This window comes from Orcinus orca, chromosome 20, assembly GCF_937001465.1.
Source record: "Orcinus orca chromosome 20, mOrcOrc1.1, whole genome shotgun sequence".
NCBI classification, from domain to species: domain Eukaryota; kingdom Metazoa; phylum Chordata; class Mammalia; order Artiodactyla; family Delphinidae; genus Orcinus; species Orcinus orca.
Genome location: NC_064578.1, coordinates 24930935 through 24958015, shown reverse-complemented (window position 1 = coordinate 24958015; position 27081 = coordinate 24930935). Strand labels below are relative to the sequence as shown.

At 36.0% G+C, this 27081-nt stretch overlaps 1 long non-coding RNA gene across 1 annotated transcript in view; it reads left to right on the top strand.

Moving 5' to 3' along the window:
- The window catches only part of LOC117197000 (uncharacterized), a 61954-nt gene that overhangs the window by 26997 nt on the left and 7876 nt on the right, over positions 1-27081 (top strand). The window contains exon 2 of the long non-coding RNA XR_004477456.2: positions 18428-18544. This is a non-coding gene — a long non-coding RNA (uncharacterized LOC117197000). The remainder of the gene's footprint in view (positions 1-18427; positions 18545-27081) is intronic.

Genomic DNA, 27081 nt, shown 5'->3' with positions numbered 1-27081 from the left:
TTGAAGGAGGCCTGAGATTCCACCCTCAAATCATTGGAAAATTGTAGTGAACTGACTCTAAATAGTGCAAAATGAAGACCAAAGAAGACTGTTAAAAATGAAAACAAAAATTTTTTTAAAATGGAGAATCAGTGGTAAAATGAAGTCATTGATCCAAAATTAAAAGGGAACAATAACGAATCTGACAAATAGAAAATAAATAGAAAGATAGTAGATTTAAACCCAACTATCTTAATAAGTACTTTAAATGAAATGGTTTTAAAATCTCATTTTAAAAGCATAGATTTTCAGATTTGATTTAAAAGAGGAAAAGCAAGACCTAAGTATATGCTGCCTAGATTAAAAAAAAAATCCACTTTAAATATAAAGACACAAGCAGATTAAAAGTGAAAGAATGGGAAAAGAGATACCATGCTAGCATTAATTAAAGGAAAGCTAAAGTGGCTATATTAACAATTGGAGAAAATATTGGAGAACATTGGAGAAAATATATTTCAGAATAAAGAATTTTACCAGGAATAAATAGGGTTATTTTATTATCTGTCTATTTGTATGTATTTATCTTTCTAGTCATCTGTCTACCTACCTAGCAATCAACCTATAAATGTTTCTATTAATTTACTCACTTAATTCAGTTAGAAGAAGCTAGGCAATCCAATAAAAAAGGCAAAAGTCTTCATCAGGCACCTTACTCAGAAGGATATCTAACATTACCAGTCAGTAAGGAAATGTGAATTAAAGCCATACCCAGATGCATTATACACCTACCCAGAATGGCTAAAATTGAAATAAAGATTATACCCAACAGAAATATAATCAAATATATATATAATACATATTCATATGAGATCATTCACAGTAACTTGAACTATAAACATCCGATAGCAAAGAAGTGATCAAACCACTGCCTATATTCTATATGTCACAGCATTGATGAATATCACAAGCATAACATTCAGGAAAAATATTCAAATGTATACATAGTATATGACTCCGTTGGTAAATTTTCTAAAAACAGGCAAAATTAATCTGTGTCAAGAGGTCATAGGTGCAGTTTCCTTTAGGGGCTTGATGACTGGGATGGAGCACAAAGAAAGCATCTGGGTTGCTAGTAATGTTCAAATTTGATCTATATTGTGATTAAATAAGTACATTCACTTTTCAAAGATTAATTGACTTGATTTAATTATGAGTTGTGCACATTTTCTGAATATACGTTTTATTCCACCAAAATGTATATTGTTGTTTGTTTTTTTTTTTTGCGGTACGTGGGCCTCTCACTGTTGTGGCCTCTCCCGTTGGGGAGCACAGGCTCCGGATGTGCAGGTTCAGCGGCCATAGCTCACGGGCCCAGCCGCTCCGTGGCATGTGGGATCTTCCCGGACCGGGGCACGAACCTGTGTCCCCTGCATCGGCAGGCGGACTCTCAACCACTATGCTACCAGGGAAGCCCCAAAATGTATATTGTTTAAAACGTGATCTAAACCATATTCAGAATCAGATTTTATAAGAAAAATGTCCTTGAACATTTTCATATAAAAAACTGTGAAGGGTATATAAATTTAAGACAGAAAGACATATTTGCCATTTTGTTCCTGAAAAGATAAAATCTTTAAAGTGTAGTTTCTATGGTTTTAAAACAGAATGGTTATTTTCTTTATAAAAAGCATTAGCACTGTGATATAGAAATTGTATATAAAAAATGATATAAAGAATTTAGTGTCATAGGGGGAAAGTTACATGTCATTGCAAAATATAAATACCATAATATACATTTAATCACAAAAACTGCTTCAGTCTACCTTCCCTCCATTAAACGTCTTAATTTCAAACTGAATAAAAAAGTCCAACTGAGAGAATTATTTTGCATTTGTATGCTTGGTGTTCTTTTTTCCCCTCTTTTTGTCAACTAATGCATAGTTTGGGTCAAAACCGTTTCTATCTTTTAAATTTGCACAAATTATTTTGGATATCACTAGAGTTAAAAATGCATGCCTCTCTTAAACAGAGAGAGAGAGGGAGGGAAATAATGTTGCTGAATGTTTCATGATCAGCCTTTCCAGTTCTGCTTGCATGTAAATACAAATGACACCCTCTCTCTGATTATGGACCATGAGTCTTACACACTTGAACAGCCTTCGCTTCTTCATGCTAATTTCTGCCCTGTGTGAAATCCCATAAATGTCACATCTGCCACAGTCTGTTTCTCAGTCTAACATATGCTTTCAGTGGATCTAAATGCTCATCATTATCAAATGAGAAAATGTACGTGGAAGTGCTTTGGAAACTATAAACCACTAAAGAAATAGATATAACCTTCTGTTGTCACTAAGGGGTCCTTGGTTTCTGACTTAGCAAATTAAGGCCACAGGGAATTTCTGGAGGAAGGGGAATGTTGTTTATTGGGAGATAAAAGCTTGCTTCATGAGTAATTATCAGAGACCAGGTGGGACTGAGCCATTTCAGAGGCTGAAGGGTGCCAGGGTGGGTCAATTTGTACCATTCACTTCCTCCCTGGAGACTGAGGAAGTCTGGAATATAGACAAGAAAAACTCAAGGAAAAAGATGGCTTTCTCTTCTAGTTACAGGCAGGAGGTTTTGAGTATAGATACTCACAAACTTGTTCAGTGGGGTCTTTGCTTAAAGACAAAGCTAAGATATGTGTGACAAAATCATTAGAAAATAGCTCAGACTTTACAGAACCCTGAACCTAGGAGACTATGAGGCCTCATTTTTCGTGGTAAGATCCTTCTGTTTAATCTGCTTTTCCTGAATGTAAACCTTTCCCTTTCCTCCCACCAACACCCTCCCCATCCCAACACATAGACGTATTTAACAGGAAGGAAGATGATCCGGCAGTTAAGGTGTTTAGATATCATTAAGTGCTCAAATAGTTTCTTCCTATTATTGTATACTTCCTATCTCGGTAGACGAGATATCTGAAAACAATCATTGCAGGGAAGAACTTTAAGTAAAATCAGATATAAGCAACTAAAATCTTGAGAAGCACTGAAGCTTCATGAATAATTCTTGAATGCCGCCTTGCTCAGCTCAGAGTCTTTCAAGATGTTAGTTTCATGTTTTATTTAAGCTCAACATAAATGTTAACGTGGTCCTCATCAGATTCCTTTTATCTAACTCGGAAGGCTGACGTGTTGATGTTGTAATATGGGAAGCGGGCCTTGGGGATAGACCTTAAATACCCATCCAGGTATCCTGTGAGGAGTCACAAGTGAATTTATTTTTCAGGAACTGAGTTGTAAATTTGTTTGTCTCAGTGTACTGCCTTGGCAGGCACATCTGCTGATCAGTGTTAATTAGTCTTCTATTGTCCAATTTGTAACCTAGATATGTTTCATGGAGATAGAACTGGTGAAACATTATTGTGTGTAATTTTTTTTTCTGGGAAGATTCTGCTGAGCAAGCGACCAATAAGCTGTATGTAATGTAAACATAAATCAAAGAGAATGTCATTAAAAGCTTACCATGGCAGAGTCTCCATTGAGAAAGAAAACTATTGGCCTATCTTCATTATGAATGGCTACAATTATGATTATTTCATGATTCTACCAGTCAATAGTCCTCATGAGATATTTAATTCCCTGAGTTACTTACAAATTAAGTTTTGGACGTCAAGTCATTTGTAAATCAATTAGTTGTTTGTTTCTTAGCTTAAAATCTTCTTTGAGCTACAGTGTTCTATTTGGTAATTAGGGCCCCTGGCTATTCTGAATGGTGTGTTGCCATTAGATTTGAACATTAGGGAGGGAAACAAAGAAGACATTGTCATGATGCCTGTGATTGGATCATTCTTACTAACACATTATTTCATTAGTGTCATGAGTTACTTAATGGAAATCTGATAAGGAACATGCAACTTTTTATGTGGCACCTGAGAAAACATGAAATTAACATCTGGTTACATTTATCAATGCAGTATTCATACTAATTGTCTTAAGGACAATTTTTCCAAGATTTCTACTTTTGGAGTCTACTGACTACTCTATATGTATCAAGAAAGCGGCTCAAAGGGGCTTTGAGCAGCTCTTCCCAGAATACAGTTCAGTAGATTACACATATAGGATGATTACAAAGTAAGTGGACATCCCCTGAAGTTAAATTATTTATTTTGGATGGGTAAAGGGATGTTCCTATAGGCCAGATGCCAACTTTATTAACAATGTATTGTACTGCAGAGCATCTAGCCAGGATAGGTTGCTTAGTAATCTTATGCAAAAGAAATCTTTGGTCTAGTAGTGGCTGTCTTCCAAAGGTTATTTAGTTTGAACTAACACATGCATTTCATCTATGGCCAAATATTTGCCTCCCTGTACCATGACTTACAATGTGGTTTTCATTTGATTGAACTTTACAAGACTGCAAAGGATTTGGAATTCAATATGTCAAAACAGACCATCTGCCTATGTGTTTGAAGCCAAGGAGACAGTGAATCTTTTGGTTTATGTTCATTTATTATTACATGAGCATTAACCAATCTCTTCTTATGCCTCTTCATTGTCTGAAGATGGAAACCACACTCTTATAGAAGGTAGATGAATTCATCAATCTAATGGGCTGCATCCAGGCACAAGGCAAGGCAATGTCTCTTTATTATCATTAACAATAAGAAATAACAGTAATAGTTGCTAATATATATTGAGGACTAACTTTGGACTACACAGTTGGATAGACACTTTGTGTGCACACAACACATTTAATCATCACAACTTTATGAGTTTGGGACTCATAATTCAAATTTTTCAAATGAGACAACTCAAGCATAGAGAAATCAAGTAATTTGTCCAAGGTGACATAAATAAAAATTATAGATCTTGGATTTAAAATTAGTGATTTTTTAAAATTGAGGTACAATATTGTATAAGTTTCAGGTGTACAACATAGTGATTCACAATTTTTAAAAGTTATATTCCATTTATAGTTGTAAAGTATTAGCTATATTCCCTGTGTTGTACAGCATATCTCTGTAGCTTATTTATTTTATATGTAGTGGTTTACACCTCTTAAGTCCCTACTTGCCCCTCTCTTCTTCCCTCTCCCCACTGGTAACTGCTAGTTTGTTCTCTGTGAATCTGTTTCTTTTTTGTTAAATTCACTAGTTTATTTTTTAGATTCCACATATAAGTGATATCATACAGTATTTGTCTTTCTCTGACTTATTTTACTTAGCCTAATACCCCCCAAGTCCATCCATGTTGTTGCAAATGGCAAAATTTCATTCTTTTTTTATGGCTGAGTAGTATTCCATTGTGTGTGTGTATGTGTGTGTATACACACCACATGTTATTTATCCTTTCATCTGTTGATGGACATTTAGGTTGCTTCCATATCTTGGCAATTGTAAATAATGCTGCTATGAACATTGGGATGCAAGTATCTTTTCAAATTAGTGTTTTCTTTTTTTTAATTTTGGATAGATACCCAGGAGTGGAATTGCTGGGTCATATGGTAGTTCTAGTTTTAGTTTTTGGAGAAACTTCCATGCTGTTTTCTGTAGTGGCTGCACGAATTTACATTCCTACCAACACTGTATGAGGGTTCCCTTTTCTCCAACATCCTCACCAACATTTGTTATTTGTGGTCTTTTTGATGATGGCCGTTCTGACAGGTGTTGTGATATCTCATTGTGTTTTTCATTTGCATTTCTCTGATGATTAACTATGTTGAGCATCTTTTCATGTGAAATTAGTGATGTTTAACACCAGTGTGGTAGTCAAGCATGTAAACTGATATCATATTATGTCACTTTGCTACACAGCCCACATAGAATATTAGAATTCGGTCTGAAAATAGTTGAGATATTTGAAACCATTCATCATCACTAGTGGGGTCAATAAAAATTTCAAAATATCATATTTGAAGTTTTCTTTGAATATACACTTGATTTGTGTCATTCAGGTCACAGAATAGAACAAAATGGAAGGGGTAATACTGGGAGGCAGGCAATCTCTTTTCCTCATTCCTACTCTTACTAGTTATGTGAACTTAAGCAATTCCCATGACTTCTTTGGACTGCAGTATCCTCATCTTTAAAAATGAAGAGACCAGATTAAATTATGTCGAATTCCTTTCCATCTCTGACCTTCTCTTTCTAGAAAACCATATCCTTTACATTCACCAAGGGACAAAGACATAAAAAAATAATAAATGTGTGTAAATACCCTTATAGATTTTGCTAACCTTGTACTCCATGAAGAGCTACTCTATTGCATTGTCTGAAATATCATCATGTATTTTTCCCCTGAGCCCTGGTTGACACATGCTAATTAGAAGAAAAATGCCTTTCTAAGTGAAGGGGTCCCCTTCATCTTCCACTTCACCATATGACTCCTGGGTTCAAAGAAACAATTTATGGGCATTTTTAAATATGCTACTGTTTTAACCTATTGACCATGTCTTGGGCACTTTATTTTCTATCTTCAGCTTCAATATTCATTAGTAACACTGTGACAAAAAGGAATATGAATGACATTAGGAAACTGAGCCTTACTCAAGCTAAGAAAATGATGCGAGTGCTTACACATTGCAATATAGTATAGATGTTTGATGCTTCCATACAAAATGCTTGTTTCAAATGATTGTGAAAATAGGTAGAGACTTTTCAAGCAAACAACGCATTTAAAGATAAATACATCTTTAAAAATAACAATAAAGGCAAAAATTTACTTCCCCACCCCAAGTTAAAACTTCATTATGTGTCAAATATATTATTTGGGGCTGGTATGGAGCGTGACATACTAAATGTTCTGACTGTTGTAGTGTATGCATAGATAACATATAGCTCATACAACTTTCATAAGCCCTCTCTGCTGATTCTTTTCTAATATTTCTCTAAAGACATCTGTGGTATCATTCTTCATTTATTTTGCATGCTGCTTTCACCCACTGTGGATAAACATGAATAAAAAATTCTGGAGGTATGAACAGTTATCTTTGCTGATGCTTGGTGAGGTTTTAATAAAATATACATGACATCAGCATCCAGACATGTATCTATGAATCAAATAGCAGTGAAAAAATCCAAAGATAATCATGATCTTTTATGATGATGGAGAAATTAGTACCTCTGTAATATGTGATGTAAAGTAGTGTGGACAGAGTGTCCTACTTGCCCTTGAAACATTTGACATGAATGCAAATAACTAACACATGGGATTCTAATTTTGAAAAACCTATTCAGCAATGTTAAGAGATGCAAAAAGTGGAAAGAAAAGGACTTGTATAATTTACTAGAGAAAATCCTCAAGTTAGTTAATAATTGGTGCCTAGACATCTCCCACCTGAAAACAAAAGATCAGGATCTCAAAAGAGAAAGCCTGGACCTCCAGGCTTAAAAAAGGGATTCCTTCATTTTCCCCCACTTTGCAAGTGCTCCTCAGCTCTGTATACTCTATATAAAAAACAAAACTCTTCATACACCATGAACTAAGTTATTTATGTATGCTCCTGAGATTCCTTGAATTTATAAAACTAAATCAAATGCATACCTATAATGTTTCGCTTAAGAAGAACACAGTCCATTTCCAGCATCAGTCAATTTCAGTTTGGACCAGTGTGAAGACACTTGAATCATTAAAGCAAGGCCACAATTACAGCACTAAACAGACCAGGAATAACCAAAACTCCTTGTGTTGTGAAAAGAGTTCATTACATCATAAAATGCTCTGCTGTGTTAACTGTGGTTACTTTTGTGCAGTGTTTCTTTTTTTTCATATTTCTGAATTTGCTACATTTTTAATGTAATGTTCTATTACAAATTTACAAAAACAGTAGAGTTAATTGAAAACAAGCTAACAAAATTAGACAGCTCTATGCTCAGCTCTATAAGTGTACCTTTCTCTGACTGCTCAACTTAAAAACTGTCAGTAAGTATAGGCCATGCTATTCATTTACATATATAACATGAAAATATTTACTATGTATTACATATCAGAAACTGTGGAAAGTGTTGCATTATGAGTAAACTCAATTCTGCATGGTATTTCTGGAAGACATTATTATTCCTGTATTACTGGTGAAGAAACAAGAGATTCAGAGACTTTATGTAACTTGTAAGCAGCAGTTCCACTAGATCAATTAAAATTTGTATCAGATCATTTTTAACATTCTATTTTCTCTTGGAAGATTCCCAAAACCATTCTCTACAGATGTATTCTTCAGTCAATAGCTCTAAACCATAGCATGACCAGATACATTAAAGTTTCTTTTCACTTCAGGTGAAGCTTTCTAAAGCTTAGTTGGAATGTAATTTTTTTCTATTCCTTAAGCACTTTTACACTGAGATGTGTTAATTTTAATTAATCATATGACTGTGGTAGATGACATATAATTGAACAATTCTGGTCATCTGGTTTTGGCCTGCTGCCTAATGACAGAGGAGACTTTTTTTAAAATCAATGGATCCCTTTTATTAGATCAATTCTGTCTCTTATAACTTTGATATTTCACTCCTAGCTCTGTTATCAGGAGTCACGTAAATGTCTCGTGTGGGAAAAATACTTTGCTTTATTTTAAGTATTTAAATGTTCTAACCATGACCCTCACCGTCTCGGATGCTCTCAGGATGTTTAACCTGGAGATGAAGAGAGAGGAGTTATTTTATTGATTCCTCATAAGTCACAGTTTCTACATCCTCGCCCTCTGGTTTAGTTGTCAGAGTTGAGCATTAGTTAGGCTCTGAAGTTGAACTGACTCTGTGAACTAGTCCCTGCCATACAGCTCTGTGACCTTGGAAAAACAACTCACCTCCATGCCTTTCCTTTGCTTCATTGTAAAAGAGAGATTAAACTATGCAACCTACTTTATAGAGTTTGTTAATATGGTAAAATTAATTCACCTAGTACACAGTAAGTGCTCAGCATGTTGTTAATATGTTAATTGTTTTTATTTTTAATAGCCCCTACACATTTTCTTGATTGTCAAAAACCAACATATAGCATGCAGCCTTTGAAAGTGTGGCAGCCCTTCTCATCTTACAATGTTCTCTTTGTTCTTTTTAGTACCATCTTGATCATGTAGTACCATGTATTCTGGGAAGAAAGGGCAAGAATTGAATTGGGTATCAACCCTCTGGATGCTCTGTTCACAGCCCCCTGTACATCATAGAGTAAGAGCATTTTACACACTGTTGCAATTTCTTGTCTGTACTATTCCTATTTGATTCTGAGCCTCTTCAGTGTTGGGATTGTATCTTTTTTCTCTATTCCCAGAACCAGGCACATAAAAACCTACCAAAAATATTAGATAAATATAACATCACTACCATTTATCAAGTCTGGTATAATTAGAAGAGGAAAGTAAAAGATGGTCACCTTCTTTGATTTTCACCCTATTCTTCTCTTAATGCAACCTAATATTTTTATTTTTAGTCACATGACACTGGCAGCAACTGAAACACCTACTTCCTATGTCTTTCCATAGTCAGGACATAATCAAAGCTATAAAACAAAGATTTGCACATTATAAGAATCAGTCTTATCATCTGAAATTTTAGTTGTTGAACAAAAATAACCCAGGATTTCTTTCTGTTGTTGATATCTGGAGATGACAAAAAAAATTGTTAAGTTATAGCAATTATCACTTCTATCCTGGGTGGTGGCCAGTTGTTCAGGAGAGACATTGTAGTTTATTATGAAGAAATGAGTCAAGGAACAAATAGGAGATTGGAGCAGACTGGGCAACTACAAGCCCTCATTGAGGTGGCTTCTCTTGTTGCAGAGCACGGGCTTCAGGCACACGGGCTTCAGCAGTTGTGGCACGTGGGCCCAGCAGCTGTGGCTCTCGGGCTCTAGAGCGCAGGCTCAGTCAGTAGTTGTGGTGCATGGGCTTAGTTGCTCTGCAGCATGTGGGATCTTCCCGGACCAGGGCTCGAACCCATGTCCCCTGCACTGGCAGGCGGACTCTCAACCACTGCGCCACCAGGGAAGCCCATAACTCATTTTTTAAAAATCCCTTGACCCAGTGTTCCTCCAGCTACCACCCCAATACTCTGTGATCCTTTATGGGCAAATGACTCAAAACCGCCTAAACCTACAGGTTTCTCTTCTTCATCCCCATTGTGCACTCAGTACACTCCTATTAGTAGTTTGGCCTCCACTATACTCCAAAGATTTACATCTAGATATGTCCGGTGGTGATTATCAGCTTCATCTCACTTGAACAAAGTAGCATTTGACACAATTACCTCTTCTTTATGAATCACTTTCTTCTTCGGCTTCTGAGGATCTCAGTCTCCTGATGCTCCTCCCACTTCTCCTGATACTGCTTCTCAAGTTCTTTTGTTGGCTCCTTCTAGCTTACTTCCAATGTTTAAGTGGTGAAATAAATCAGGGATCAATCTTTGTCACTCTTCTCTAAATAAATTTTCAGTTAAAACTGTTCTCATCCAGACACATTACTGTAAATAAGGACTGTGTGTTGACAGTATTCAAATACATAGCTCTGCCTTTAACTTCTCCCATCCCCTGCAGACTAACTCTCCGGTTAACTATTGTGCATCTCCACTTGAATATCTCATTGACATCTCAAACTTATGAGTGGCAAACAACTCCTGATTCCCCCAAACTGATCATCCCCCCCCGACACTGTTCTCATCTTTATTATTGACGCTGATATTCACACAGATGTATAGACCAAACCTTCTATCATTCTAGTTTTCCATTTTTTCCCACTCCTCATACCCAAGGCATCAGCAGTTTTATTGCTTTTACTTTCAAAGCATATATTGGTATATATTTTTTTTTTCTTTAAATTGAAGCATAGTTAATTTACAATGTTGTGTTAGTTTCTGGTGTACAGCAAAGTGATTCAGTTATAATGTGTGTATATATATATTTTATATTCTTTTTCATTATAGTTTATTACAAGATATTAAATACAGTTCCCTGTGCTATACAATAGGACCTTGTTGTTTATTTTATATAGTAGTTTGTATCTGCTAATTACAAACTCCTAATTTATTACCCCCACTTGCCCCTTTGATAACCATAAGTTTGGTTTCTATGTCTGTGAGTCTGTTTCTGTTTTGCAAATAAGTTCATTTGTATTATATTTTAGATTCCACATATAAGTGACATCATACAGTATTTGTCTTTGTCTGACTGCACTTAGTATGATAATCTCTAGGTCCATCCATGTTGCTGCAAATGGCATTATTTCATTCTTTTATATGGCTGAGTGATATTCCATTCTGAGTGTGTGTAGGTAGATGCATATATGTGTGTGTGTGTGTGTGTGTGTGTGTGTATATACACACATACATACACACACACACACACACACATCACATCTTCTTTATCCATTTTTCTGTCGATGGACATTTAGGTTGTTTCCATGTCTTGGCTCTTGTAAATAGTGCGGCAATATACATGAACATTGGTGGGCATGTATCATTTTGAATTAGAGATTTTGTCTTTTCCAGATATATGTCCAGGAGTGGGATTCCTGGATCATAGGGTTGTTCTATTTTTATTTTTTATTTAAAAAAAAATTTATTGGAGTATAGTTGATTTACAATGTTGTGTTAGTTTCTGGTGTAGAGCAAAGTGAATCAGTTATACCTATACATATATCCACTCTTTTGTAGATTGTTTTCTTATATAGGTCATTACAGAGTATTGAGAAGTGTTCCCTGTGCTATACAGTCCTTATTAGTTATTTATTTTATAAATAATAGTGTGTATATGTCAATCCCAATCTTCCAGTTTATCCCTTAGTGCCCCCCACTGGCCCCGCTTCCCCACCCTGGTAACTGTAAGTTTGTTTTCTATGTCTGTGACTCTATTTCTGGTTTTGTTTTGTTTTGTTTTTTAATATTTGTTCTGGTTCAACTGCATCCTGCTGAACATCTGCTTTTCTTATTTATTTATTTATTTGTGCTCAGTCTTAGTTTTGGCAGGTGAGCTCCTTAGTTGTGTCTCGTGGGCTCCTTAGTTGCGGCACACAGGCTCCTTAGTTGTGGCATGCAAACTTTTAGTTGTGACATGTATGTGGGATCTACCTCCCTGACCAGGGTTCAAACCCAGGCCCCCTGCATTGGGAGCACAGAGTCTTAACCACTGTGCCACCAGAGAAGTCTATTTCTGTTTTGTAAATAAGTTCATTTGTACCATTTTTTTTAGATTCTACATATAAGAGATATCATATGATATTTGTCTTTGACTTACTTCATTCAGTGTGACAATCTCTAGGTCCATCCATGTTGCTGCAAATGCATTATTTCGTTCTTTTTTATTGCTGAGTAATATTCCATTGTATACATGTACCACATCTTCTTTATCCATTCATCTGTCAATGGACATTTAGGTTGCTTCCATGTCCTGGCTATTGTAAATAGTGCTGCAATGAACATTGGGGTGTATGTATCATTTCAACTTATGGTTTTCTCTGGATATATGCCCAGGAGTGGGATTGCAGGAACATATGGTAGCTCGATTTTTAGTTTCTTAAGGAACCTCCATACTATTCTCCATAGTGATTGTACCAATTTACATTCCCACCAGCAGAGTAGGAGGATTCCCTTTTCTCCACACCCTCTCCAGCATTTATTATTTGTAGACTTGTTGGTGATGGCCATTCTGACCAATATGAAGTGATATCTCATTGCAGTTTTGATTTGCATTTCTCTAATAATTAGCAATGTTGAGCATCTTTTCATGTGCCTCATGGCCATCTGTGTATCTTCTTTGGAGAAATATCTATTTAGGTCTTTGGCCCAATTTTTGATTGGGTTGTTTGTCTTTTTGTTATTGAGTTATATGAGCTGTTTTTATATTTTGGAAATTAATGCCTTGTCAGTTGCATCATTTGCAGATATTTTCTCCCATTCTGTAGGTTGTTTTTTCATTTTGTTTATGGTTTCCTTTGCTGTGCAAAAGCTTATAAGTTTGATTAGGTTCCATCTGTTTATTTTTGCTTTTATTTCTATTGCCTTGGGAGACTGACCTAAGAAAACATTACTACAATTTATGTCAGAGAATGTCTTGCCTGTGTTCTCTTCTAGGAGTTTAGTGGTGTCATGTCTTATATTTAAGTTTTTAAGCCATTTCGAGTTTATTTTTGTGTGTGGCATGCGGGTGTGTTCTAACTTCATTAATTTACATGCAACTGTCCAGTTTCGCCAAAACCAATTCCTGAAGAGACTGTCTTTTCTCATTGTGTATTCTTGCCTCCTTTATCTAAATTGATTGACTGTAGGCATGTGGGTTTATTTCTTGGCTCTGTATTCTGTTCCATTGATTCATATGTCTGTTTTTGTGCCAAAACCATGCTGGTTTGATTACTGTAGCTTTGTAGTATTGTCTGAAGTCTGGGAGGGTTATGCCTCCAGCTTTATTCTTTTTCCTCAGGATTGCTTCGGCAATTCTAGGTCTTTTATGTTTCCATATAAGTTTTAGGATTATTTGTTCTAGTTCTGTAAACAAATGTCATGGGTAATTTGATAGGGATTGCATTAAATTTGTAGATTGCTTTGGGCAGTATGGCCATTTTAACAATATTAATTCTTCTAATCTAAGAGCATGGGATATCTTTCCATTTCTTTAAATCATCTTCAATTTCCTTTATCAGTGTTTTATAGTTCTCAGAATATAAGTGTTTCATCTTCTTAGTCAGGTTTATTCCTAAGTATTTTATTACATTTTTTGATGCAATTTTAAAAGGGATTTTTTTGTTGTTTACTTTTTCTTTCTGATATTTCATTGTTAGTGTAAAGAAATGCAACAGATTTATGTATTTTAATCTTGTATCCTGCTATCTTGCTGAATTCGTTTATCAGTTCTAGTAGTTTTTGCATGGAGTGTTTAGGGTTTTCTATATATATCATGTCATCTGCACATAATGACAATTTTACCTCTTCCCTTCCAATTTGGATACCTTATATTTTTCTTGTCTGATCGCTGTGGCTAGGACTTCCAATACTATGTTTAATAGAAATGGTTGTCTTGCTCCAGATTTTAGCAGAAAGGCCTTCAGCTTTTCACCGCTGAGTGTTATGTTGGTTGTGGGTTTGTCATAAATAGCTTTTATTATGTTGAGATATGTTCCTGCTATACCCACTGTGGTGTTTTTATCATGAATGGATGTTGAATTTTATCAAATGCTTTTTTTTGCACCTGTTGAGATGATCATGTGGTTTCAAAACATAAATTGGATCCCTGCACAACATACATATTAGTATCAACAAGTTCCCTGTCCCTGTCTTCTAGACCATCATGATTTCTCCTAACTTCTCTCCTACCTTCCACTCTTTCCCTGGCTATTTTTACTTTTTTCCTACGCAACAGAGTGATCTTCTTTTAACCATAAATAAGATCAAGAAATGTAGCTGCTGGAGCCACTCCAAAGAATTTCCATAACACTCCTCGCATGTAACTCCTCACCATCTCTATAGGGACTTATGTGACCTGTGTCCTGCTTATTTCTGAATTTATCACTTATCACAGTCCTTATTCACACCTCTCCAGTATTCTTGCTACTCACTGAATAAGGCAAGCTTATTGGTCCTCTTGCCTAGCATAACTTTCCTTGGGTATTTAGTTACATGGTTCCTTTTTCATTTGTAAAGCTCAGCTGCCATCCCTCAGTGAGGCCATACCTGGACAAACCTGCAGAGAGTCCACCTTGCCAGTACATTCTAGTTCTGCCCTCTGCTTCATTTTCCCTCATAGCGCTTTGACAATAAACAGTCCTGCTAAATAAATATCAGATAATTTCTGATTTATATCTCACTAACTAGACGGTAAGCACCATAAAAAAGAATGCTTTGTGTGTTTTTATCACTGTTGTATCATCAGTCCATAAAAAAGTAGGAGTTTAATAATATTTGTGTAAATTGATTCATGTTGGACTGAACACTTGCTAAAGTAAAAGCTGATAATTATATTAATTTCAGACAGAGATGCTGATAACCCTCTGCACCTATTTTAAAGTTTTAAAAAATGCCATAATAGTTCTGTTATTTTAAATGTATAGTCCTTTTTCGCTTTACAGCATGTTCAAGCAATTTTGGCAGGTCAGGGACATGCTCTATTCCACTTCACATACTGGAAAATGCCTACTACCAATACCTTCTTTCTGTGGGGTGGCTTTATAAACTATCCTCTGATCCTGACAGAAAGAGAGCAACTTCCAGGCTGAATTATCTGAATAATGGGAATGAGTGGTTCCAATGTCTTTTGGAAAAGAATTATCAAATATTTTATAAAACTTTCTACTAAACACAGAAAAAGGAGGGTTTGGTAATTGGCTCTCAGGTATGTGAGACATTCAGTTGTGCAAAATATACATGTCTTTTTACATAGTCCAATTGAAGCGGCATCATTTACATTTATACATGCCAACATACTTAGTAATATCTATTTAAACTATTACATCCAGAACTGGTCATTCCTAATAAGTGAGAAATCTGCTACTATAAATATTTCTATGAATTAAAAAAATAGACACATAAATATAGATATAATATACCCACAAGTTGGGCTTCCCTGGAGCCGCAGTGGTTGGGAGTCCGCCTGCCGATGCAGGGGACAAGGGTTCGTGCCCCAGTCCGGGAAGATCCCACATGCCGCGGAGCGGCTGGGCCCGTGGGCCATGGCCACTGAGCCTGCGCGTCCGGAGCCTGTGCTCCGCAACGGGAGAGGCCACAACAGTGAGAGGCCCACGTACCGAAAAAAGATAAAAATAAAAATATACCCACAAGTTTAAAAATTCTTACAGTTCCAACCATTTTATTGTATTAACTTAATAGCAAAATATTCTCTAGATTTAAAGCTCAAATTCTAACTGCCATGCAATTATAAATTGCTATTATTTAAGCCAGAGAAACGTTTGATATTAGATATTAACTTGGTATAAAATAAGGTACTTTAAGTGATGAAAAAGTCCATCTTTGAAAGGGAAATGTTGTGCAGATTAATGAAATAATGTGAGAGGCACTTTAGTCTCCTCAGAAGGATATTAAAAGGAAAATACATATTATTAACTGATTTAGAAACAGCTAAAATGGAGCTTCTTAAATAGTAATTGCTGTTTTAAAATACTTAAAGGACTCCAAGCATATAAAGTAAGAGCAGATGATTCTTTGTGTGGACATCTCTCCCTGCTATACGGTTAGTGGCAAAAAGTCCCATTCACTGTTTCCAGTGATAGTCATTGTGGACATTTTCAGAGACCACCTGACCCAGATGGTTCCCCAGTCCATTGCCTTGCAAGCTGGTATATGCCCATTACTGCCAAGTAGGTGGTGGTGTGTTGGGTGGGATAAGCAGCCACACAGTAACTATGGATGCAATTTCCTAGAGCATAAATTTTACTAGCAGGTTATAGAGAAAACTAATGTTTTTTTATATTTAAACTAAAGTGGCTATATTATGAGTAGAATATAAAATTTACATGAATTTTTCAAATAAATCCAGAGACTTAAAAGAAATTCCTCTCTTCTAGTGGGTTGAGAGACTCTGGAGGTTCTCCCTCACTCCTCTTTGCTATTAGAATAATTCAGTGGGAAAGTTTGTGAAACATGGCATCACTCTTTGATATTCTACATGAAATAAAAATGAATTTTTGTCAAGATGGCAGCTATACATATTCCATAGAAACTTGCTTATTTTTCTTTTTCAGGGCCAGCTCCAGCCCAAATTTTGGTTGGGAGAACTTGGCATTCAGGGAACATTACCCGTTCTTTCTCTGCCTCTTCTTCCCTCTCCTATTTCTTTCTCATCTCTCCCTATTTCTCATTCTTCGTTCCTCTCTTTCCCTTTTCTTCTCCCATTCTCTTTTTTCTTCTTTCCTTCCTTCAAATATTTATCAGATACTTTATATCTCAGGCACTGTGTTAGCACTGTGGTTATAAAGATGGAAAATGAGCTTTACATCATCATTAAATTCTGCCCTAAGCTCTAGGATAGAATGATCTGTATATTTTCAAGATTATGTGTCTAGTGCCGTATACAATGTCTAGCATATATAAGGTGCTTAATATTTATGAATAAACAAATCAAGGCATGCATGTTGAATATAATGATCAATAAGGTCATTATTAGAATACATGCATTTTATTTGATCCTATCTTATGAAACCTGGACTCATTGATAAGTGAGGAAAGAAGAAGAACTGAGGTTGGGACTCAAGAGCACGCTGCTGCTTCCCAAAAACTATGCACAGCACTGAATCTGCATTTTGGTTTTGAATGAAGTCTGACAAGACTAAAAGGAAAGAACATCCCATATGGGGGAAAAAGCACATTCAAAGACAATAAGGGAGGAAATGGCATGGTGTATTCAACAAATGATTACACTTTTTTGTACAAAGGAGATGGGTGTATGAGAGTCAAGTATCAGTTGGTTGGTAGAAATTATGGAAAATATCTTGGCAAACAGAACAAAATGACCTTGTAGAACATCTCAGATACTTTTGCCTCCTCCGCTAGCATCTCTTACTCTTGATGCTGATTTTATTCCTCATGTTTTCATAGGGTTGTAAGTAAGTTACCCTATTCATACCCTTAAGTGTCTAATAATGGCCTAATGGGATTATGACTCAAATTCCACAGGGACCATACAGGTTACATTAATATGTGGGGCTGCTGGGAATAATTTTTAAAGAGGGTAACTGATGGTTTTAGTGCTCATGCACCTGCTGAAAAGGACTCTACGCCTGTCAGTTGTTTCCATGCAGGTATACAGGTAGAAGGTTGGAGGTTATCAGATATTTTTATTTTCAAAAGATACAGGATACCCATGCCTGAATATAAAGTTTACAATGTTGAAATGTTGGTCAACTGTATTTTTTTATTGTTACTGTACCAAATTGCCACAAATGTGGTGGCTTAAAGCATATTAGCTTAGAGTTCCCCCATCTCAGGTTCTTAAGCTAAATCATATCTGCAAAGAGCTTTTGCAATGAAAAGTAACAGTCACAGGTTTCTGAGATTAGGATTACCACATCTTGAGAGGTGGGGTGGGGAATTAGTCTACCACACATATTTATGAGTTTGCATACATGTTTTTATCATTGTATAAATCAATACCAATGGCCAGGGGAAACAAACAAGCAACAACAAAATTACTCCATATATCCAGTGTTTCCAAAGCCAACTTTCATTCATGTTTAATTTAGTAATCATCTCAATTTTTTTTTTCTTCAGAAAGTCCAATTTATTGATTAAAGTTGAAGAATCCTTAAATGCAGAAATGTCTGTTATCCTCAACAGGTTGATAGGGGGATTTTATTGCTTTACTCCTCCAGCCACAAAATTTACATATTCATTTGTTCAGTGAATATTAATTAAGTACCTGTGCTTTTGCTGCTTTGTATTACAGTAATTAATGATTTTTTTTTAAATCTATGGATATGACTTTCTATTTGGAGTTAACAATTAATCATTATTGCCCTCTTTTGGTTTCCCCACCAGGATTTCAAATTTTCTTCCCTGAAAGAACTCACTGCTCCCTGATATTTTTCCCTTCTCTTCCTTATGCTGTTTCACCCTAAGTAGTGGATCCTTGACAAGTTTCGCTTAGACATCATGGTGAGTATTCTAAAGAGAAAATAATGTGCTGATGAGGAAAATGTTCTTCATTCAACTCTCCAAAGATTTGTCTGAGGAGACATTTTGCTGACTTGTCAAATTTAAAATATGCACTAAATCTCTATTATTTTTTCTAATTTTATTAGCTTAAAAGTATTCCAAAATAGATACTCAGTATTGTCTGTCTTCCTCAGTTTACTGTAAGGTTCTTGCATATTGGTGTCACATCTTATTGAGCTCTTTATCCCTAGGATATGATATCATGCTTGGCATGTATAAGTTCTCAGTAAATGTAGCTGATATAAAGTTATGCAGATTCAAAGATGGAGAAGGAGGTAGGGATTACTCTGACACTTTTTTCCAAGTCAACACAGTAAATCGTTTTGTTTTCCATTTTCATGGAAATTTTCTGTTACTTTCATGGGGGAACAGGGGACACAGAAATATTATTCTATTTGCAGATAAGGGTGATGTCTGGTTCTTAAAGCCTAAACTCAAATGTAACTGCCTTTTAAAAAATTTTTATTTTATATTGGACTATAGTTGATTTACAATGTTGTGTTAGTGTCAGGTGTACAGCAAAGTGATTCAATTACATATATATATATATATATATATATATATATATATATATATATAGTTATTAAAACTCTTTTCTCACTTTGGTTATTAGAGAATATTGAGCAGAGTTCCCTGTGCTATACAGTAGGTCCTTGTTGGTTATCTATTTTAAATATAGTAGTGTGTATATGTCAATTCCAAACTGCCAATGTATTCCCCCCCCCACCTTTCCCCTTTGGTAACCATGAGATTGTTTTTTAAGTCTGTGAGTCTGTTTCCTAAATAAGTTCATGTGTATCATTTTTTGTAGATTCTACATATAAGCGATATCATATATTTGCACTTCTGTCTGACTTACTTCACTTAGTATGATGATCTCTAGTTGCATCCTTGTTGCTGCAAATGGCATTATTTCATTCTTTTTTATGGCTGAGTAATATTCCATTGTATACATGTACCACATCTTCCTTATCCATCTGTTAGATGGATATTTAGGTTGCTTCCATGTCCTGGCTATTGTAAACAGTGTTGCAATGAACACTGGGGTGCATGTATCCTTTTGAACCATGTTTTTCTCCAGAAACATGCCCAGGAGTGGGATTGCTGAATCATATGGTAGCTCTATTTTCAGGATTTTAAGGAAAATCCATACTGTTCTCCATAGTGACTGTACCAATTTACATTTCAGCAACAGTGTGGGAGGGTCCCTTTTCTCCACACCCTCTAGAGCACTTACTGTTTGTAGACTTTTTGATGATGGCCATTCTGACTGGTATGAGCTGATATCTCATTGTAGTTTTGATTTGCATTTCTTTAATAATTAGCGATGTTGAACACCTTTTCATGTGCCTATTGGCCATCTGTATGTCTTCTTCAGAGAAATGCCTATTTAGGTCTTCTGCCCATTTTTCTTTTTTTTTTTAGTGAGCTTCATGAGCTCATTGTAGATTTTGGAGATTACTTTTTGGTCATATCATTTGCAAATTTTTCCCCCATTCTGTGTGCTGTCTCTTCATTTTGTTTATGGTTTCCTTTGCTGTGCAAAAGCTTTTGAGTTTAATTAGGTCCCATTAGTTTATTTTTGTTTTTATTTCCATTACTCTAGGAAATGGATCAAAAAAGATATTGCTGCGATTTATGTCAAAGAGTGTGTTCTGCCTATGTTTTTTCTAGGAGTTTCATAGTTAAAAGACTTACGTTTAGATCTTTAACCATTTTTTTTTTTTTTTTTTTTTTTTTGCGGTACGTGGGCCTCACTGTTGTGGCCTCTCCCATTGCAGAGCACAGGCTCCGGACATGCAGGCCCAGCAGCCATGGCTCATGGGCCCAGCTGCTCTGCGGCATGTGGGATCTTCCCGGACCGGGGCACGAACCCGTGTCCCCTGCATAGGCAGGTGGACTCCCAACCACTGCGCCACCAGGGAAGCCCTAGATCTTTAACCATTTTGAGTTTATTTTTGTATATGGTGTGAGAAAATGGTCTAATTTCCTTCTTTTACATGTGCCTCTCCAGTTTTCCCAGCACCACTTATTGAAAAGACTGTCTTTTCTCTATTGTGTATTCTTGCATCCTTTATTGTAGACTAATTGACTGTAAGTGTGTAGGTTTATCTCAGGACTCTCTATTCTGTTCTATTGCTCTGTGTGTCTGTTTTTCTTCCCATTTCATACTGTTTTGATAACTGTAGCATTGTAGAATAGTCTGAAGCAAGGGAGCATAATACCTCCAGCTCTGTTCCTCTTTCTCAAAATGCTTTGGCTATTCGGGGTCTTTTGTGTCTCCATACAAATTGTAAAATTTTTGTTCTATTTCTGTGAAAAATGCCATTGGTAATTTGATAGGGATTTCATTGAATATGTAGATTGCCTTGGATAATACAGTCACTTTTGCAACGTTGATTCTTCCAATCCAAGAACATGGTGCATCTTTCCATCTGCTTCTGTCATCATCTATTTCTTTCATCAGCATCTTAGAGTTTACAGACTACAGGTCTTTTAGCCTCCTTAGGTAGGTTTATTCCTAGGTATTTTATTCTTTCTGATGCTTTGGATTGTTTCTTTAATTTCTCTTTCTGATCTTTCATTGTTAGTGTATAGAAATGCAACAGATTTTTGTGTATTAATTTTTCATCCTGCAACTCTACCAAATTAGTTGATGAGCTCTAGTAGTTTTCTTGTAGTGTCATTAGGATTTTCTATATATAGTATCATGCCATCTGCAAATAGTGACAGTTTTACTTCTTTTCCAATTTGGATTCCTTTTATTTCTTTTTCTTCTCTGATTGCCATAGCTAGGAATTCCAAAACTATGTTAAATAATAGTGCTGAGAGTGGACAACCTTGTCTTGTTCCTGATCTTAGAAGAAATGCTTTCAGATTTTCAACATGAATATGATGTTGGCTGTAGGTTTGTCATATATGGCCTTTATTGTGTTGAGGTATGTTCCTTCTATGCCCACTTTCTAGAGAATATTCATCATAAATGGGTGTTGAATTTTTGTCAAAAGCTTTTTATACATCTATTGAGAAGATCATATGGTATTTATTCTTCAATTTCTTAACATGGTATATCACATTGATTGATTTGGGGATACTGAAAAATCCTTTCATCCCGGGAAAAATCCCATTTGATCATGGAGCATGATTCTTTTTTTTTTTTTTTACATCTTTATTGGGGTATAATTGCATTACAATGGAGTGTTAGTTTCTGCTTTATAACAAAAGGAATCAGTTATACATATAGATATGTCCACATATCTCTTTCCTCTTGCATCTCCCTCCCTCCCACCCCCCCATCCCACCCCTCTAGGTGGTCACAAAGCACCAAGCTGATCTCCCTGTGGTATAAGGCTTCTTCCCACTAGCTATCTATTTTACGTTCGGTAGTGTATAAATGTCCATGCCACTCTCTCACTTTATCCCAGCTTACCCTTACCCCTCCCCAGAACCTCAAGTCCATTTTCTAGTAGGTCTATGTCTTTATTCCCATCTTACCCCTAGGTTCTTCATGACTTTTTTTTTTTAGATTCCATATATATGTGTTAGCACACTGTATTTCTTTTTCTCTTTCTGACTTACTTCACTCTGTATGATAGACTCTAGGTCCATCCACCTCACTACAAATAACTCAATTTCATTTCCATTTATGGCTAATATTCCATTGTATGTATGTGCTACATCTTCTTTATCTATTCATCTGTTGATGGGCATTTAGATTGCTTCCATGTCCTGGCTATGGTAAATAGAGCTGCAATGAACATTTTGGTACATGACTCGTTTTGAATTATACTTTTCTCAGGGTATATGCCCACTAGTGGGATTGCTGGGTCATATGGTAGTTCTATTTTTAGTTTTTTAAGGAACCTCCATACTGTTCTCCATAGTGGCTGTATCAATTTACATTCCCACCAACAGTGCAAGAGGGTTGCTTTTCTCCACACCCTCTCCAGAGTTTATTTTGTGTAGATTTTTTGATGATGGCCATTCTGACCAGTGTGAGATGATCTCTCATTGTAGTTTTGATTTGCATTTCTCTTAATGATTAATGATGTTGAGCATTCTTTCATGTGTTTGTTGGCAACCTGTATATCTTCTTGGGAGAAATGGCTATTTAGGTCTTCTACCCATTTTTGGATTGGGTTGTTTGTTTTTTTGATATTCAGCTCTATGAGCTGCCTGTATATTTTGGAGATTAATCCTTTGTCAGTTGCTTCATTTGCAAATATTTTCTCCCATCTGAGGGTTGTCTTTTGGTCTTCTTTATGGTTTCCTTTGCTGTGCAAAAGCGCTGAAGTTTCATTAGGTCCCATTTGTTTATTTTTGTTTTTATTTCCATTTCTCTAGGAGGTGGGTCAAAAAGGAACTTGCTGTGATTTATGTCATAGAGTGTTCTGCCTGTGTTTTCCTCTAAGAGTTTGATAGTGTCTGGCCTTACATTTAGGTCTTTAATCCATTTTGAGCTTATTTTTGTGTATGGTGTTACGGAGTGTTTTAATTTCATTCTTTTAAATGTGGCTGTCCAGTTTTCCCAGCACCACGTACTGAAGAGGCTGTCTTTTCTCCACTGTATATTCTTGCCTCCTTTATCAAAGATAAGGTGACCATATGTGCGTGGGTTTATCTCTGGGCTTTCTATCCTGTTCCATTGATCTATCTTTCTGTTTTTGTGCCACTACCCTACTGTCTTGATTACTGTAGCTTTGTAGTACAGTCTGAAGTCAGGGAGCCTGATTCCTCCAGCTCCACTTTTCTTTCTCAAGATTGCTTTGGCTATTCGGGGTCTTTTGTGTTTCCATACAGATTGTGCAATTTTTTGTTCTAGTTCTGTGGAAAATGCCAGTGGTAGTTTGATAGGGATTGCATTAAATCTGTAGATTGCATTGGGTAGTAGAGTCATTTTCACAATGTTGATTCTTCCAATTCAAGAACATGGTATATCTTTCCATCTATTTGTATCATCTTTAATTTCTTTCATCAGTGTCTTATAGTTTTCTGCAAACAGGTCTTTTGTCTACTTAGGTAGGTTTATTCCTAGACATTTTATTATTTTTGTTGCAGTGGTAAATGGAAGTGTTTTCTTAATTTCACTTTCAGATTTTTCATCATTAGTGTATAGGAATGCATGATATTTCTGTGCATTAATTCCATATCCTGAAACTTTACCAAATTCATTGATTAGTTCTAGTAGTTTTCTGGTAGCATCTTTAGGATTCTCTATGTATAGAATCATGTCATCTGCAAAGGGTGACAGCTTTACTTCTTCTTTTCTGATTTGGATTCTTTTTATTTCTTTTTCTTCTCTGATTTCTGTGACTAAAACTTCCAAAACTATGTTGAATAATAGGGGTGAGAGTGGGCAACCTTGTCTTGTTCCTGATCTTAGTGAAAATGTTTTCAGTTTTTCACCATTGAGGACGATGTTGGCTGTGGGTTTGTCATGTATGGCCTTTATTATGTTGAGGTAAGTTCCCTCTATGCCTATTTTCTGGAGGGTTTTTATCATAAATTGGTGTTGAATTTTGTTGAAAGCTTTCTCTGCATCTATTGAGATGATAATATGGTTTTTATCCTTCAATTTGTTAATATGCTGTAACAAATTGATTGATTTGCGTATATTGAAAAATCCTTACATTTCTGGGATAAACCCACTTGCTTTTAATGTGCTTTTGGATTCTGTTTGCTAGTATTTTGTTGAGAATATTTGCATCTATGTTCATCAGTGATATTGGCCTGTACTTTTCTTTCTTTGTGACATCTTTGTCTGGTTTTGGTATCAGGGTTATGGTGGCCTCGTAGAATGAGTTTGGGACTGTTCCTCCCTCTGCTATATTTTCGAACAGTTTGAGAAGGATAGGTATTAGCTCTTCTCTAAATGTTTGATAGAATTGGCCTGTGAAGCCATCTGCTCCTGGGCTTTTGTTTGTTGGAAGATCTTTAATCACAGTGTCAATTTCAGTGCTTGTGATTGGTCTGTTCATATTTTCTCTTTCGTCCTGGTTCAGTCTCAGAAGGTTGTGCATTTCTAAGAATTTGTCCATTTCTTCCAGGTTGTGCATTTTGTTGGCCTAGAGTTGCTTTTAGTAATCTCTCACGATCCTTTGTATTTCTTCAGTGTCAATTGTTACTTCTAATTCTATTGATTTGAGTTTATCCCTTTTTTTCTTGATGAGTCTGGCTAATGGTTTATCAATTTTGTTTATCTTCTCAAAGAACCAGCTTTTAGTTTTATTGATCTTTGCTATTGTTGCCTTCATTCCTTTTTCATTTATTTCTGATCTGATCTTTATGATTTCTTTCCTTCTGCTAACTTTGGGATTTTTTTGTTGTTCTTTCTCTAATTGCTTTAGGTGTAATGTTAGGTTGTTTATTTGAGATGTTTCTTGTTTCTTAACATAGCATTGTATTGATATAAACTTCCCTCGCAGAACTGCTTTTGCTGCATCCCATAGGTTGTGCATCGTCGTGTTTTCATTGTCATTTGTTTCTAGGAATTTTTTGATTTCCTCTTTGATGTCTTCAGTGATCTTTTGTTTATTCAGTAGTGTATTGTTTAGCCTCCATGTGTCTTTATGTTTTACAGATTTTTTCTTGTAATTGATATCTAGTCTCATAGTGTTGTGGTCGGAAAAGATACTTGATACGATTTCAATTTTCTTAAATTTACCAAGGCTTGATTTGTGACCCAAGATGTGATCTCTCTCAGAGAATGTTCCATGAGCACTAGAGAAGAATGTGTATTCTGTTGTTTTTGGATGGAATGTCCTATAAATATCAATTAAGTCCATTTTGTTTAATGTATCATTTAAAGCTTGTTTCCTTATTTATGTTCATTTTGGATGATCTGTCCATTGGTGAAAGTGGGGTGTTAAAATCCCCTACTATGATTGTGCTACTGTCGATTTCCCCTTTTATGGCTGTTAGTATTTGCCTTATGTATTGAGGTGCTCCTATGTTGAGTGCATAAATATTTACAACTGTTATATCTTCCTCTTGGATTGATCCCTTGATCATTATGTAGTGTCCTTCTTTGTCTCTGGTAATAGTCTTTGTTTTAAAGTCTATTTTGTCTGATATGAGAATTGCTACTCCAGCTTTCTTTTGATTTCTATTTGCATGGAATATCTTTTTCCATCCCCTCACTTTCAATTTTTTTGTGTCCCTAGGACTGAAGTGGGTCTCTTGTAGACAGCATATATACGGGTCTTGTTTATGTATCCAATCAGCCAGTCTTTGTCTTTTGGTTGGAGCATTTAATCCATTTACATTTAAGGTAATTATCGATATGTATGTTCCTATTCCCATTTTCTTAATTGTTTTGGGTTTGTTATTGTAGGTCTTTTCCTTCTCTTGTGTTTCCTGCCTAGAGAAGTTCCTTTAGCATTTGTTGTAAAGCTGGTTTGGTGGTGAATTCTCTCAGCTTTTTCTTGTCTGTAAAGGTTTTAATTTCTCCATCAGATCAGAATGAGATCCTTGCTGGGTACAGTAATCTTGGTTGTAGGGTTTTCTCCTTCATCACTGTAAATATGTCCTGCCAGTCCCTTCTGGCTTGCAGAGTTTCTGCTGAAAGATCAGCTGTTAACCTTATGGGGATTCCCTTGTGTGTTATTTATTGTTTTTCCCTTCCTGCTTTTAATATGTTTTCTTTGTATTTAATTTTTGACAGTTTGATAAATATGTGTCTTGGCGTATTTCTCCTTGGATTTAATCTGTATGGGACTCTCTGTGCTTCCTGCACTTGATTAACTATTTCCTTTCCCATATTAAGGAAGTTTTCAACTATAATCCTTCAAATATTTTCTCAGTCCCTTCCTTTTTCTCTTCTTCTTCTGGGACCCCTATAATTCGAATGTTGGTGTGTTTAATATTGTCCCAGAGGTCTCTGAGATTGTCCCTCAATTCTTTTCATTCTTTTTTCTTTATTCTGCTCTGCAGTAGTTATTTCCACTATTTTATCTTCCAGGTCACTTATCCATTCTTCTACCTCAGTTATTGTGCTATTGATCCCTTCTAGAGAATTTTTAATTTCATTTATTTTGTTGTTCATTACTGTTTGTTTGCTCTTTAGTTCTTCTAGGTCCTTGTTAAACGTTTGTTGTATTTTCTCCATTCTATTTCCAAGATTTTGGATCATCTTAACTATCATTATTCTGAATTCTTTTTCAGGTAGACTTCGTATTTCCTCTTCATTTGTTATGTCTGGTGGGTTTTTGCCTTGCTCCTTCATCTGCTGTGAGTTTCTCTGTCTTCTCGTTTTGCTTAACTTACTGTGTTTGGGGTCTCCTTTTTGCAGATGGCAGCTTTGTAGTTTCCCTTGTTTTTGTTGTCTGTCCCCAGTTCCTAAGTTTGGTTCAGTGGGTTGTGTAGGCTTCCTGGTGAAGCAGACTAGTGCCTGTGTTCTGGTGGATAAAGCTGGATCTTGTCTTTCAGGTGGGGAGGTCCACGTCTGGTTGTGTGTTTCAGGGTGTCTGTGGCCTTTT